Source organism: Euphorbia lathyris, chromosome 6, assembly GCF_963576675.1.
Source record: "Euphorbia lathyris chromosome 6, ddEupLath1.1, whole genome shotgun sequence".
NCBI classification, from domain to species: domain Eukaryota; kingdom Viridiplantae; phylum Streptophyta; class Magnoliopsida; order Malpighiales; family Euphorbiaceae; genus Euphorbia; species Euphorbia lathyris.
In genome coordinates this window covers 37,291,078-37,306,053 of record NC_088915.1, presented here as the reverse complement: position 1 = coordinate 37,306,053, position 14,976 = coordinate 37,291,078, and the positions used below count along the sequence as shown (strand labels likewise).

Below are 14,976 nucleotides of genomic sequence, written 5' to 3'. Positions count from 1 at the left end.
CCTCATATATTTATGCCACATGCAAACCTTTTTCGTGGCAAATTTAAACTTATGCCACGACAGTCAAAATTTTACCCGTAGCATAAAGTGTTAATTAATATACTTAAAAATAAAACATTTATTTGCTAAAATTTTATCTTATTTCTCTCTTATTAATTCCTTTTTTTCACATATTTATTTTGATTTTTCGACAGGCGCCATTCCTTCCCCCCATTTTTTGGGTCCTCCTAAGGATACAGATGATATACTTCTCCCAATTTCACACTTTCCATGGCTTCACCAAATCTAGAACATCACTCCCCAGATTCATGCATTCACCCTCTTACTGAAACCAAATCGATAACTTTCACCGTGACCAACATCGAGCAAATTCACGCCATCACCAAGCGCTGACATGCCATTATTTTTTCATCCTATTGAATCTGCGAGGCAGATGAATGGTTTCGGTTTCCCCTTCAATTCCCAGTTTCCAATTTCTACAGCGTACACCAGTTTATGCATAATAGGTATCACTCATTTTACTTTCATATGTTCTACCCTTATTGAATCATTTTCAAAATTCCTCTCTCTCCACTTGCAATCTTTTGTTTTTTTTCCGGCATTAGTTTTATTGCGACGCACCATTTAAATAGAGGTAAAATTGGAGATTGCACAACCCATATTGGGAATTGGCACTAAATCACTTTGAAACATCAATTGACTCAAGAACTGAGTTGCATGTTGCTTGAAGTGTATTGCTTATAAGGGTGATAGAGATTGATCATCTGGTGATATATATTCTATATTAAGCTTGTTACCTTGAACCAACCACGATTTATAGAGTTTTGATCAAATTCATTTAGGTTCTTGTCAATTTCCATAATGGAAATCGTTCGATGATAGTTATAAGTGGTGGGTGTTGAAGATTAGAGTAGGTATGTATGTTAAACTCTTTCCTGGAAAGGAACATGCTTTACTTGTTTGGAATTTCAAGTGCATTGGCATTGTTGTGTGAAATGAGGAGGGTTCTTCATAGATTATGACTTAGAGTTCTAGTTGGGGAAGTTAGGTATGGTAGTACGAAATCAAGAGGGAGAGCTTCTCAAACAATGTGATTGCTCTGTTATGTTTGTTGCATTGGGAGCAGTTTCAGTTCTTTTTGAGTTAGTAGATCATTTATGGATTTTTAATGGATATGTTTGTCGCATTGGGAGCAATTTCAGTTTTTGTTGAGTTAGTAGGAGATCATTTATGGATTTTTAATGGATGGTGATTTACTCCTAATTGTTTAGCTTAAAATATGATGCAAATGTATGCTCATATATATACTTGTGTAGGAAAAGAATACATGTGTACATATTGCTTTTGCACAGTTGTTGGTTCTGCTAACTATAAAGCAGTCTTAATTATTTTATTTTATTACTTCCCCTCTAATGTCGTTGTCCTTGAGGTAATATTTTTCATGTGCTTCAGTTGTTGATAGCTTCTAAGCTTTACTAGCTTTTGATGCATGATATCTTTTGTGATTTGCCCATTTACTTGCTGGTTATGTAAGGAACATCGAGGGATCTCAGTAAATGAAGAATAAATATTCCAATGGACCAAATTGAACCTATATGTACCATGAGAAAGGGTTGCAACCTTTTGTTACAGCATATCTGCAGAACGAGTGGTCGAGTCTTATAATCAAGAGTTATACGAAACTAGCAATCTACCATTACCATAAGGGATTTGCACCATCAATTGGATAGATCTCATGAATATAATTTTTCTTTTGCAGAATTCCATGTTTTGGATAAGGTCAGTGACATTTCCTTGTACCGAACCAGTAAAGCAAGTCATCTATGTTCCAATGCCACTGGTCTAGCTGTTCAGGAAGGTGCATGTGCTAGAGAGAATTAGACTCATTACAGTTAGAAATGTGAAGAAAAATGGCATGAAATTGAAAGAACAGGTATATAATTGAGGAAGTGGCATGTCATAAGGCCATGTTTTGGATTTGAAGGCATAACACTATTTTCTCGAGACCACTTAACTTTTAGTGCTCAAGTTACACTAATATATCCATTTATGCAAGATGACAAGTTCTTTCACCCAAATGCTACCAATTTGATGTGTAATTTTATATGTAGTCGATGATAGTTTTCCTTGTTAATCTCAGGTAAAACCAGAGTAAGTTACTTGTTATTTATCACCGACTGGAGCATAACATCTTCATTTTTCTCTCACGCACCATCAAACTAGAGAAACATATCACATTTGTATTCAATTTTTTCACCAGGATACAAAAACTCCTATAAGGCACCACTTTGGAAGACTTCTTAGATTTAATAGCATTCAAGTGTATAAGATGTTTCCCTAGAAATTCTGTAAGCTCTGATTTTTTTTATCTATTTTTTTTTATTTGTGCGTTGACTAACAAAACAGATGCTTCCCCATGAACCAGTTCTAATTAGTTTTTCTTTACTATATCGAATGATTCAATTGTATAAGATGTTGCCTAACATACCTTAGTGGGAATGAGGTTGTTGCTGCTACTGATTCCTCTTTCCCTGTTATAGCCCTGTGGCATTTGATTGATGTTGCTCATTATTTTAAATGTTTCAACTAGTAAGATCATGTTCTTATCATGCGGTCATTCGAGTTAATTGAAGAAAACAATCTAGCATTCCTTATGTATTTGAAGTATTTGACAATTCATTTGTTTGGCCAAGCTACATTAAATGTCCTAATTCTAGTGCTTATAGTGTTTCAGGTTATTATTGGCCCTGCAACTGTTCGAGACATTCAAGCTGGGGCATCCAATATAGGTGACATTGCTGGAATAATTTATAACATTATTGCTTGTAAGTTGTACAAGCCTGGAGTTCTCTATTTCTGAGGACATGTCAAGAATTCAGGTAAGGTTGTTAAGTACTTAGATGATCATAGTTTTTTCTAAATTGAATCTTTTGGAAGAAAGTTAGTCTTGTGATGTAAAGAGAAAATTATTGTAAATGTTTGCAAATTTGATTTTCATTATTAGATAAATTCTCTAGTTATAGCGATACTTAAATCTCCATGACAAAAATACAGTTGCAATAAGGACCATCCTGGGTCGAGGATAGGAGTAAATAGTTCATGGTCTTTTTGTTGAATCCTTAGATTAAACAGTTTGGATGGCTAAAATTTCAAGATCTTTTTTATACATTTTGAATTTATTGTAGAATTCAAATAAGGAACGGAATATTAGGCATTTGAGAAAGATGTTAAGATTTTTATTTATTTATTATTTTGGGTAAATGGACTAGTTTTGCGAGAGTTTGCTGCTGCAATTTTTTTCTTATTTGAGTATTGACTTATGATTGATTTGCTTGTAGCTGACAAACTGTATTTGATATTTGAACTTAGAATTATAGCTTAGATTATTCTGCTCTCCACAACTCAGGTCAACATTATTGTTGTTTAGGTACAAGCTTTTTTGTTACTGCTAGTTCCTCTCTTTTGATTGATAAATATTAACAAAGTTGTATACTAATCTATTATCTTTGTGAATAAGGCGTATGATACCTAAAGAGAGGCACTAGCATTTAATTATATGTTAAATAATAATAAAGTTGTATAGTTAATGCTAGTGCCTTTTTTTCCTAGATTTGTCAATAAGAGGTATGATACTATTTAGTGTCCATAGCTTGTCTGCAGTGCCCGAATTACCATTTAGTTATATGTTGCTTATCCTCTTTCAAAATCTTTAATGATAATTCACTCATAATTAAATTATATTTGTTGCACTAAAATGTTTTCCTTTTATAAACCATTGACTGATATATGATTTGATTAATGCTGAATAATTGTTATTCCTGTTTATACAAGTAATATGTTTTCATTATGGTCAGACAACTTTCTGTATTTCTCTAACATTTGCTCGGCATGTCATGGCAGTGACCTTAATACTATTGGTACATATTCATATATGAAAATACACATACATGTTGTGTTTTTCAGTCATATTTAAGTTGCCCCGTTTGTACTTATGCCTGTTAGAACAACACAACATGACCTTGATCTATGTGAAGTATGTTTTCTCGTTTATGTTTGTTGCCATGTAATTAAGTTATTTCATTATTTCTCTCAATTTTTTTTCTTTTATATATAATCCTCTGTTAACTGTGTGTTCTGCTCTTTCATTTTTGCCTTTTATTTTTTGTTTGTATCTAGTTGCAGAATTTGAGAATGTAGCTTAATAATCTGATATTATTCATAAATTGCACTAGATAATAAAAATTATTGTTTGGAATATGCAGAAATCAACAAGGAGCTTGTGGATGAGGTGTACATTGTAATTTTGAAAAGCTGGTTATCTTCCATGACTTTTTACATTATTATTTGTTGAGAGTTTTTTTTTTTTGCCGGATGGTAGAATGATTGATATTTATGTAATAATTATTTATTTTTTATTAAGAATGGTCAAGATTTTGGATTTTGTTTTTAAAATTTGTTCTTATTATAATGCAGTTCCCTTCGATCAAAAGATCATATTATAACTATAATTATAATAACAATAATAATAAAGAAAAAAATTAATTAAAAAAATTACCAAAATTTGATGAAGTTTGTAGGGATTATGCTAGTCGCTAAGTAAGTTATCTAGCCACAAGTTCTCTATTTTTGTCACTGTTATACTCGTGGCTAAACAAGGTTTTTAGCTAGAAGTGATCTATTTTCGCCACGGTTATCCTCGTAGCCAAGTGAGGTTGATTGCTATAAGCTAATGTGTCTTGCCACAGGTATGTTTGTCTAGCCACGATTTTACTCATGGTAAACAGATATGATTAGCCACAGATTTTTCTGTGGCATAAAAATCAATTTATGCCACAACCTTTATTTTTCCGTGGCAACTACTTAGCCACGCTCATTTGCGCCATGGGAGTACGTATCCTGAATTTTTGTGGCTAACCGTTATAGCCACGAAAATATTATACTTGTGCCACGATTCTAACCGTGGCGCAAGTGATGATTTGTTATAGTGTTATAATCTATTAAAACAAACAGAGACATAACAAATAATTAACATTAAAAAATATAAATTATATATATTTTTATGATGTCCACTTTGTCCAAATATAATTTTTCAATTATAATTTGTTCGTCAAGATAAACCATCATCAAAGTATTTCTGTTCGTCAAAACAACTACAAAAGTTGCAGGACCTAATTAAACTTTTGAAGGAAAGAAAAAATGCTAAAAGAAAAACCATGAATTTTCTTTCTCTGCATACGTCCATCTTTCCATTTGTTTCTTTTTTCCTGCATATGCATATCAACCTTTTGTTTGCATACAAATACTAAAACAAACCTGTTAGCTTTTGTTAATGAAAAACGAACTTGTTCTAGTTAAGAATGTTTGTTGGGACCATCTTCTTATTGTCTTTTGCTAATAATAAGGTGCAGTTTGACAATTTGATTGGAAGGTACTGTTCATCTGTGTGGCTTTCGAGATTTAGACCTTCTTTCTCTTTATAACCCTGCTTGAGAGCATTTCGAAATAGAGTGACTGATTTTCTGATTAAGGCATTCAACTCCAAAATAAAACCAACAATAAGTTCCTATGAATTCATGAACATTTACAAATCTACCATATATGTTTTTCCTACATAAGGAAAACAGTACGTTAAGTATTATTTCACATGCTTTGCTAATTACTTTAATTAATCATATAATTAATAGCAATAAAAACATGATTAACTTTGAAAAAGATAATAATACTTATCTTTTGATTATTCGAACTATGCATGTCTATCAGCACTTGGGAAAGTATTAAGATTCGTTCCAATCAATACTTTTGTATATGTTCTTTGGAAAATCAACAAACAATATAATATTTCTTAAGAATGATGGAAGTGAAGCAAAAAAAAAATGTTAGATTCTTAAGAAAACAACATGTCTGTTTTAAAAATGTTAGAATAAATCACACAACATACATCTGTCTTAAGAATGTTAGATTCTTAAGAAAATAAACAATATGTCTTAAGAATGTTAGACAAACAATTACGTCTGTCTTAAGAATGTTGGATGTGATTAACCAAAAAACAAAATGAACATAGAAAAACATATGAACAATAAAACTAGAAATTAAAAGGAAAGAGTTAGACAAATCTGAGGCCTGTATTAGGAGTTTCCTTAAGACATATGTCGTCGATATTGACGGTCGTCTCCCAGGATACAATAGATTATGCAAGCGAACTCAAACCGTGTGTAGACTCATTATCACCGGAGTAGGAAACAAGAACAGACAAAGAGTTTTTTAACCAAACTTTAACAACTCATTTAACCACTTGTGAATTTGACAATCCATTCTATATAAATAGAACTCGAAAGGATATGTCTTTTCACGAACGATACGACTCTACACGGACAGACACGACTGTTTATGTACGAACACGACTGTTCACGAAGGACACAACTATTCATGGAAGGAGGTGTTTGTTGGTATTTAAATCAATATATAACTTTATTCAAAAATTTCCAACAGGTTCACCATAATCTTAGCCAAAGGTGATTTAGCTCATGTTTGAGCTAAAACACAGAATGGGGGAAAGATGTACAGATGATGACCGCATGTTTATCGAATACGTTATTAGAATTCAAGATGAATAATGGAATATGATATGAAAAGAACTTAATTTAATAAGTAAATAATAAACAAAGGGTGAAGACAAACCCATATTGATATCTTACAACTAAGGAACGTATTTACCTTGGCTGATTGTACAAAATTCGAATATGAACTTACTTGAATGTAAAAACGAACTAAAAGTGAACTATGAAGTAAAATATTGCTAAACTGGACTAATAATGAAAACTGAATAATCAACTAAACATCATAAGCCTCTATTTATAGTGCTTTGATTCATATCCCCGGCCTATTTTGGTATTCTTTCAACTTTAGAGTTGGATTATAAGGATTGAGGTTGATTCAGAATGGAAGACCCGAGCTAGAGTTAAAGTAGGAATAAATCTTCCTTTTCAGTGTTGCTCATCGAGTACCAGATAGCTTTACTCACCGAGAAACATATGCAATTCACGTTTGGTAAGTGTTGACTTGTGCCTTTGTCTTTGCACTGGTTGACTACTTAATTGGTGATTGATCTCACCATGGTTACTTGACGAGCACACTGAAGCCTACTCGCTGAGCATGTCTGTTCTTTAAGTCTTTTTATGCTCTGTTTCTTGCTTGAATGTTCCTGAAACAACTCAAAACATACATCAGATAAATAATAGAGAGAAGACACCATAAACCAGGGCATAAAGGTGATAAAAGCACATAAACAAGGCTTAAACTATACCTAAAACTCTATATAATATGGTGCTAACAACCTCCCCACACTTTGAACCTTGCTTGTCCTTAAGCAAATATTCGAATCAAGACAAAATCGAATCTCGGACATTTAAATCAATGCAATTAGATGACATGCCTGATTTCACTTTACATTCTATCATCCTTACTCGTGCAAAGCAATATAATGATAAAAGATTTAGGACAGGTTTCAAACTTGATCTAAAAGCTATGATTTTCTCAAGGGTATTAACACCATACAACAAATCCTTCTTTGAGAGTTTGAGCTAATGTCTAGAACCTCAAAAAGGTGATCTCTCAAGGCTTTAATTTCTGTTTTTCAGGCTTTTTCAATTCTTTTCGCTCAAGGGTTGTGATAAGCAATGTAGTACATGGAAAGTTTTAATGCTCAATTCCTTGGTTCTCCACCACTTGCTAATCTAGCTTAGACTTAATCAATGAGGTCTTTTACATAGGGTTGTAATGTGGGTTTAGGTGAATGGATAGGGAATAATGAGTGTATAGTGAAAACACGTGCATCCTTTGTGTACATTTTTAAAGTAGTGTGTGTTTGTGTGATGAATGGAATAATGAACTAAGATACGAGTGTTTTCCTTTCTCGGGTCAGAATTTGCACTTGGTATTCTTATGTTTTTAGTGCTTGAGCCTTTTGTTTTTTTGTTTGGCTTTTTCTTTTTCTATTTTTCTAGGCTTTTTGCCTTGAATTCTGACTTTTAGGTGACTTACTCGCCGAGCAGAGGTGATAGGTCACCGAGCAAGTGTGATTTTGAGGAATTTGTGCTCGATTTTAGGTGTTTACTCGCCAAGTAGTGACAAATGACAACAAATTTGTTGTGAATTTGTATAGGTCACTTTTTGGGTGTTTTGTGTTTTTTCACACTACTCTTATTGCATGTTCATAAGATACAGTGGTTTCACGGGTGTGAAAGGAATTTATGAAGGTCTACACTTGTATTCTGGCCAAATGAAAGAATGGGATGAGTGATTGGTTTTAAAGGGGTTTTACTAAAGTTATGTAAAAGGGTTTTTGGCCGTCAAAGAATATGTAGAAGTAACTCAAGGGGCTAGAACTTAGTTCCTTAAATCATTTTAAGGCTAAACTAGACGCTTATGGTGTTTCTTCTACTTCCTTTTCTTTCCTTATAAATGGGGTTCCTAAAGGTTTTCTCAAACCAAGTCGTGGTCTCCGTCAGGGGGACCCAATTTCACCCAATTTGTTCTTTGTGTGTGCGGAAGCATTGTTAAGTTTGATTAGGAAGGCTGAGGTTGACAGGAAGTTCATGGATTTATGATTGCTGCTGGTGGCCCGATTATCTCTCATATTTTATTTGCAGATGACTCTCTCCTTCTTTTCAAGGCCTCTCAAGCTGAATGTATTGTGGTCCAACAGATTTTGGCTGAATATGAGCGGGCTTCGGGACAATGTGTGAATTTCGACAAGTCTGAAATTAGCTTCAGCTCCAAGCTTGAGGTTGGGGTTAAATTTGAGATCAAGGGGCTGTTGGGAGTGAAGGAGGTGGATGCGTTACCGAACTATCTTGGCCTCCCTACATTGATTGAAAGGTCTAAAAATTCGGTTTTTGGCATTCTTAGAGACCGATTGCTCAAACAGATTGAAGGATGGAGTGAGAAGTTTCTGTCGTGGGCGGGAAAAGAAGTGCTAATTAAGGCTGTTGCTCAAGCGGTGCCGCAATATGTGATGAGATGTTTTCTTATTCCAAAGACAATGTGTGAGGAGTTCTAATCGTTAGTGGCGGCTTTCTGGTGGAGCAGCATGGGGTTAAAACAGACTGTTCATTGGTAAAGGTGGGATCGTTTGTGTGTTCCAAAAGAGTAGGGTGGCCTTGGATTCTGACATATTCAATCTTTTAATGAGGTTGTATTAGCAAAACAAATTTGGCGGATTATTGATAGGCCCTCTTCATTATGTTCAAGAGTCTTTACTAGTAAATATATGCAGGAAGATAACATTTTTGTGGTGCGTGGTTATGCCAAGGACAGCTATGTTTGGAGGTGTTTGCTTAGGGTGCGGAAGATAATTACCCAAAGTGGTGTGTGGAGAGTGGGAAATGGGGGCAAGCATTCAAATTATGGAGGATAGATGGGTTACGGGCCTTCCATACAGGCATCCTCTCTGTACCAAAGATGCTCTCCCTTCTGATAGAGTATATTGTCTCATTGATCCCTCTTCTGGCGATTATCAATCACTATTTTTACGAGGAGGTGGCCTTTGCGATTTGTCAAATCTTGCGGAGTCGGCAGAGTGGTGCTAACAAGCTGATCTTGTTGGAATCCCGTAAGGGTGCGTATGAGGTAAAGACGGGATATCAAACGACCCTTGAATTGAAAGGGGTGTTGCTCAACTTATCTGGTCCCTCTACTGGGCCGAATCCTACCTGGAAGTAGCTTTGGAAGTTGTCATTGCCCCCTAAGATTATTCATTTCTTATGGTCTTTTTGCCACAATTCCCTCCCATGCCCGACGAATTTGGCAGTGAGACACATTCCTGCGGACAACTGTTGCTGTCTTTGTGGTGTTCCAGTGTGTTCGCTGATCCATATCACGAAGGAATGTATTGTAACAAAGCAGCGGTGGAAGGCTGCCGAACTCTCTATGAAAGTGTATAAGGTGGAGGGGCGGACCTGTTTGGATTGGTTCATTCATGTGAAAAATATCCTTTCTAGGAATGAATTTAGGTGATTCTGTAGTTTTTTGTGGATGATTTGGTTTGATTTTAACAGGGTGAAACATAGGGTTCAGTTGCTGCCTGACAAGATCTTTTTCTCTAGTGCGGATGCGGTGATCTCTGTGGTTAAGGTGGTTAGGAGTCTTGGTGTGGTGAAGTCGGTGGCTGGTGCTGTCTGGGAACCTCCACCGGCTGGTTGCATCAAGGTAAATTATGATGCATCGTTCCGGGTTGAGGGGCGGAGGTGTACTGTGAGGTTTGTGGCGTGAGATTAGAACGGAGATATCATGATGTCGGGGGCAGTCTCGCTAGGAAGTTGCTTCTTGGTTTGACAGGCTGAACTCTTAGCCATTTTGAACGCCATTTCTACTGCAAAGCAGTGTGGGTTTTCCTCCCTGCTCATTGTTTCAGATTGTAAGCTGGCCATTGAGGCGATTGGGGTGGTTAGGGACCTCAGCTACACCGAATCGATTGCAATGGCGATCGGGCGGAGGCCTCATTGGTTCCCTGTTGTGTTTTCGGCTTTGAACATCATGAGAAGAACAATGAAGCACATGAGTTAGCTTATTTGGCAGTAGTCTCCCATCTCCTTAAATCTTGATAGAAGATTTTCCTTATTTTCTTTTACCTTGTACTCGGTTGAACGTTTCTAGTTAATGCAAGGTATTTCTTCCTTAAAAAAAACATAACAAAATAAAAGACACTAAAACAATATATATAAGGTCAGATAAAATAAAAAGTATAAGATTATAGGTATATAATCTTATATTTTGTATTTAATATAACAAAATAAAAGACATAATAACAAAAATAATAGGAATAATAAAAATAATTAAGGACTTTCTCTCTCTAGCTATATCTCTCTATTCTTTCCTTTGTTCCTTTCTTCCTTTGAATGCCTTTAAAATGAATGAGAATGACACTATTTATGGGTTTAAATTGGGGTCAAAAATTTGATTCATTATTTGAACAGAAACCAAAGTGGACATTTACCACTTGAGCACTAAGTTACTGAAATCAGCTTAATAAATAAGCAAGGAAAAGGGACGCACAGGGACACGTGTCAAACGTACATCAGGCGCATGCAAACACGTGTTTGGCGCGTGGTCGGGCTGGCACATGATTTGCATGCGCTAGTAAGTGAGAGACACATTTGTGGCGCGTGCAGTGCATGCGCCAGTTCATGCGCTGGCACGTCATGCGTCACACATGTCCTTCTTCAGTACTTTTGAAGCCCGAAAAGTTGAAGCCCGAAAAGCACCATTCACGACATCTAATTTTGACTATTCTTGTTTTGCTAGACTCATTTCGATGAGAATGATAGTTTTATATTTCACAGTACATGGCTAAGAATGGCACAATTTAAGGTTATTGCCTAATATTGTCCCGTGTTTTTACTGGAAAACTTCGGATGGTGATAACTTTTTCGTTTGACCTCCGAATTGAGCCCGAAAAAGTGCATAATGACACTCATAAAGGACAAGACTCAATAAGACCTCTCAAAATTCAATTTGGTTGAGAAATCTTTACCCTGATGGGAAGATGGTTGACTTTGACTTCCTAATGTGGGACCGTGACTCAATTCAAAAGTGATTTCCACGTTGCCCGAGACACTAGGTCCTATTGAGGCTATCCTATGGAGGGTAAACCTATTCATTATTGAGCCTAAAAAATTTCGTGCTCACACATAGTATCCACACTCAGTTGACGCTTTTTGTTGAGCGCACTACATGTATTTGAATTGTAAAAATAAATAAATAAATAAATATCACGTGCGAGTAGATGCTACATATCACTTATAAGCAAAATTATACGTACATCTGCATCATTCAATATGAACGCACTTTTGGAAGCTTATCATGCTAACAACTTATAGATTCAGAAAGAATTATAGAGTGTCAACTTAGTTATTAGAGTTCGCTTCTTTTTTCTGTGGCAGCAACACAGAATGAAATACCTACCTCACTTGTACGATTGCAAAGGATTAGACAAAGGTATGATTCCTAGATGTATGATCAAATATTATAATCAAAGTATACAACTCACAACTCAAATAACGTTAGATTTCATAAGATGAATGGTTTAGAGTTGTGTTCTTGCATCTATTTCGTCATGTATGTCGTACTATCATCCACTTTAGTTGTTTGCATATATTCTGAAATTTTATTCGCACACATGAATCTGAAGGAATTTTGAAAACTTAAATTGTGAGCTTTTTCATCATAGAGAGCCATGCATATAGTATAGTAATGTTAGATTTCAAGAAAAAATTAAATTACAACTTAGGACAAATTCAAGTATTATATAACTATATATCTTATATTATAAAGATTTGCAACACTGGAACACTAAGACAATCTTTGAGAAATTCCATGACATCCTCTCTTGTGATAGGAATATCATTAGTGTCATATAGAAAAACATTCTTATCAAACGGCATTGAAATGATTTGATGTTCAGTAAAAATAGATAATGAGAATGTGTAGTGTCACGCCCGTGTCTAAATTTCTAGAATTTATACCTAGATATTAACATATATTATAATTATTGGGTGTGTGATTTTTATTTAATGCTATAGGGAAAGTTTGAAGTTAATTTGATTGTTTTATGTGTAAATTAAAAGTTTAGGGTAATTTTTAAAAGATTATATAAAGATGAAGGACCAAACTGGATATTCGTCAGATTTGGGATATATATCCCAAACATGCGAAGAGATTTTATTTTATTTTATTTTTCTATTCCTTTCAAATTCATCAGTTTTCTCTGAACCGTTTCTTTGATTTACGGAGTTTCGACCGTCCGAATCACTTGAAATTTAAACTATAGGATCCTTATGCATAGTTCTAAGTCCTAACCGAAGAGTTTTTGAGTTTAGAAAGTGTCTGGAGGGGAAACGTCTTAGACAGAATTTAGAGGAGAATTGAACAGATGTATTTTCTTCAATTAGTAGCCAAGGTAAGTAACTATCAACTATATTTTGAGTTTTATGTATATATATATATATAAATATAATCAAATAGTTTTCAGAAATTGATATTTTAGGATTATACCGGAATTTTGTAAAATTGAGGTTTTTCACGATTTTGCTTTTTATTGTGAAATTATAGTTCAAATGCAGCTATTGACTATGAATATATGTGAATTACAGATTTTACTTGGTTATGTTGATTTGAGGTTTCGTTTGGTTATTTTGAGTTTGATTATGCAAAAGTGAAGTCTATATATATATATATATATATACATATATGTTTTTGGTTTCAATATATATATATATATATATATATATATGGAATAAAATGTTTAGTATCCATTAAGAGTAGTCCGGTTGGGTGGTTTTAATTCTAAAAACCATATTTAGTGAGAAATATGGCCTATATACACAGTCTGAAGACCTATTGGGTATGGCAGTGAAGTGTTGGGTAAGACCATATGGGATAGGCAATGTTAAGAGACGTCTCATATATGTTGTGAATTGTGATTGAATTATAAGGGGATGAACTCAAGAATGGATACAAGATTATATATTTTTGGTTTTTGGTTTAGTACATTGACTATATTATGAACTTAAGTTTTGAGTATATTTTATAAGATTTTGATTAAATCCTTTATAAATATATATATGTAGCTATGTTAAGTAAAGTCGGTTTTTATAGCTGATAGTTTTTTATTGAGATTTTTGTCTCATTTTTTCCAAATGTTTTTAATGTTTTGTTTTAGGCGAAGAAGTGCAAGGTACCGAGAGGGGTACTCGATCCTAGGGCGAGGTTCAGTTATAGCTAGGAGGTTCAAGTCGTCTCTAGGGTATTGCATCCATTTTGTTCATGTACATATATGTGGATAGTATATGTTTAAGGACACTTGTATATCTTGTTTTTGGTAGTGTCCTTTTATTTGGTATGTATTTCTACATGTATATATATAATTAGCTGAAGTTGAGAACTTGTGGAGTAGTGTGATATGGGTTATGAGTAAGTCATAACTTTGAGCTAGAGATATTAGAGAATTGTCTATATAGGTAATGCGGAAAAATCAGATTCATATCTGAACCCTGTGATACATTTTTCGACCAGATATAGGCCGAATCTGTCATGGATTCCTAAATGAAAGTTCTTTATTTTTGTCTTACGTTTCCAGGGTTTTTGAATCGCCTTAATCGGACACCGTATGAAAAAGTTAGGCTGAAATCGACATATGTTGGTCATTTTAGCTTTAAACCAGAATTTGGTTTTTGTTTTGATTTTTCTCCTTATTTGAGAGATACTGCTACTGGTTTATATAATAAGTCAGTGGTAATGTCTCACCGTCTTATCTTATCTTATTTTAGGTCGAGTTTGACATGTAGTTTCATAACGAAACTTACTCAAACAATTTGGAAAAAAAAGGAGTTTTATCCCTTTATGGTATATGTTTTGTACTTCTTAGAAAGCTACAAGAGATAGCTTAAGATATACTAGATTTCCTTACAAGTCAAAATGACAATTAACACTTGCCTTATGATAGGGTCGTTTCGCCCTTATCTTTTAGCGTGGTTTACGGCTTAATTTAGGACTAAATAAATAAGTTTAATTACAAAAATAAGGAGTTTTTAATAAAATAACGAAATAAAAATAAATTCCGCACTTTCGGTTAATTGTCTCCATTTTATTAAATTTATAAAATAAAACGTCAAGCTAACTCGGCTCTCGAGAATTGTATTTCAGGTACGAGTAAGGAGCAAAATCCCACCGACATACGCGGGGCGTATCAACCTCCACGCGGGGCGTGGGACATCCAGTCAGAAATAATTGATCAATCCACAGGCACCACGTGGGACTAACCCACTGATACGCGGGGCGTATCAATCTCCACGCGGGGCGTGAGACATCTAGTCAGAGATGAGAAGATCAATCATGAAAGTCAGACTGCATGGTCTCCCAAGTCAACTGCTACTATGCAGGGCGTCCCACCATACACGCGAGGCGTATATGGGAGTTTGT

At 34.8% G+C, this 14,976-nt stretch overlaps 1 long non-coding RNA gene across 2 annotated transcripts; it reads left to right on the top strand.

Moving 5' to 3' along the window:
• The first annotated feature begins 201 nt into the window (after positions 1–201).
• On the top strand, positions 202–4,385 carry LOC136233631 (uncharacterized). Of its 2 annotated transcripts, none has more exons than XR_010690926.1 (4): positions 202–506; positions 1,760–1,933; positions 2,735–2,879; positions 4,263–4,385. It is a non-coding gene; the product is annotated as an uncharacterized lncRNA (long non-coding RNA). The 2 variants fall into 2 exon arrangements; XR_010690925.1 differs by having other exon boundaries at positions 2,727–2,879.
• Positions 4,386–14,976: the final 10,591 nt, after the last annotated feature.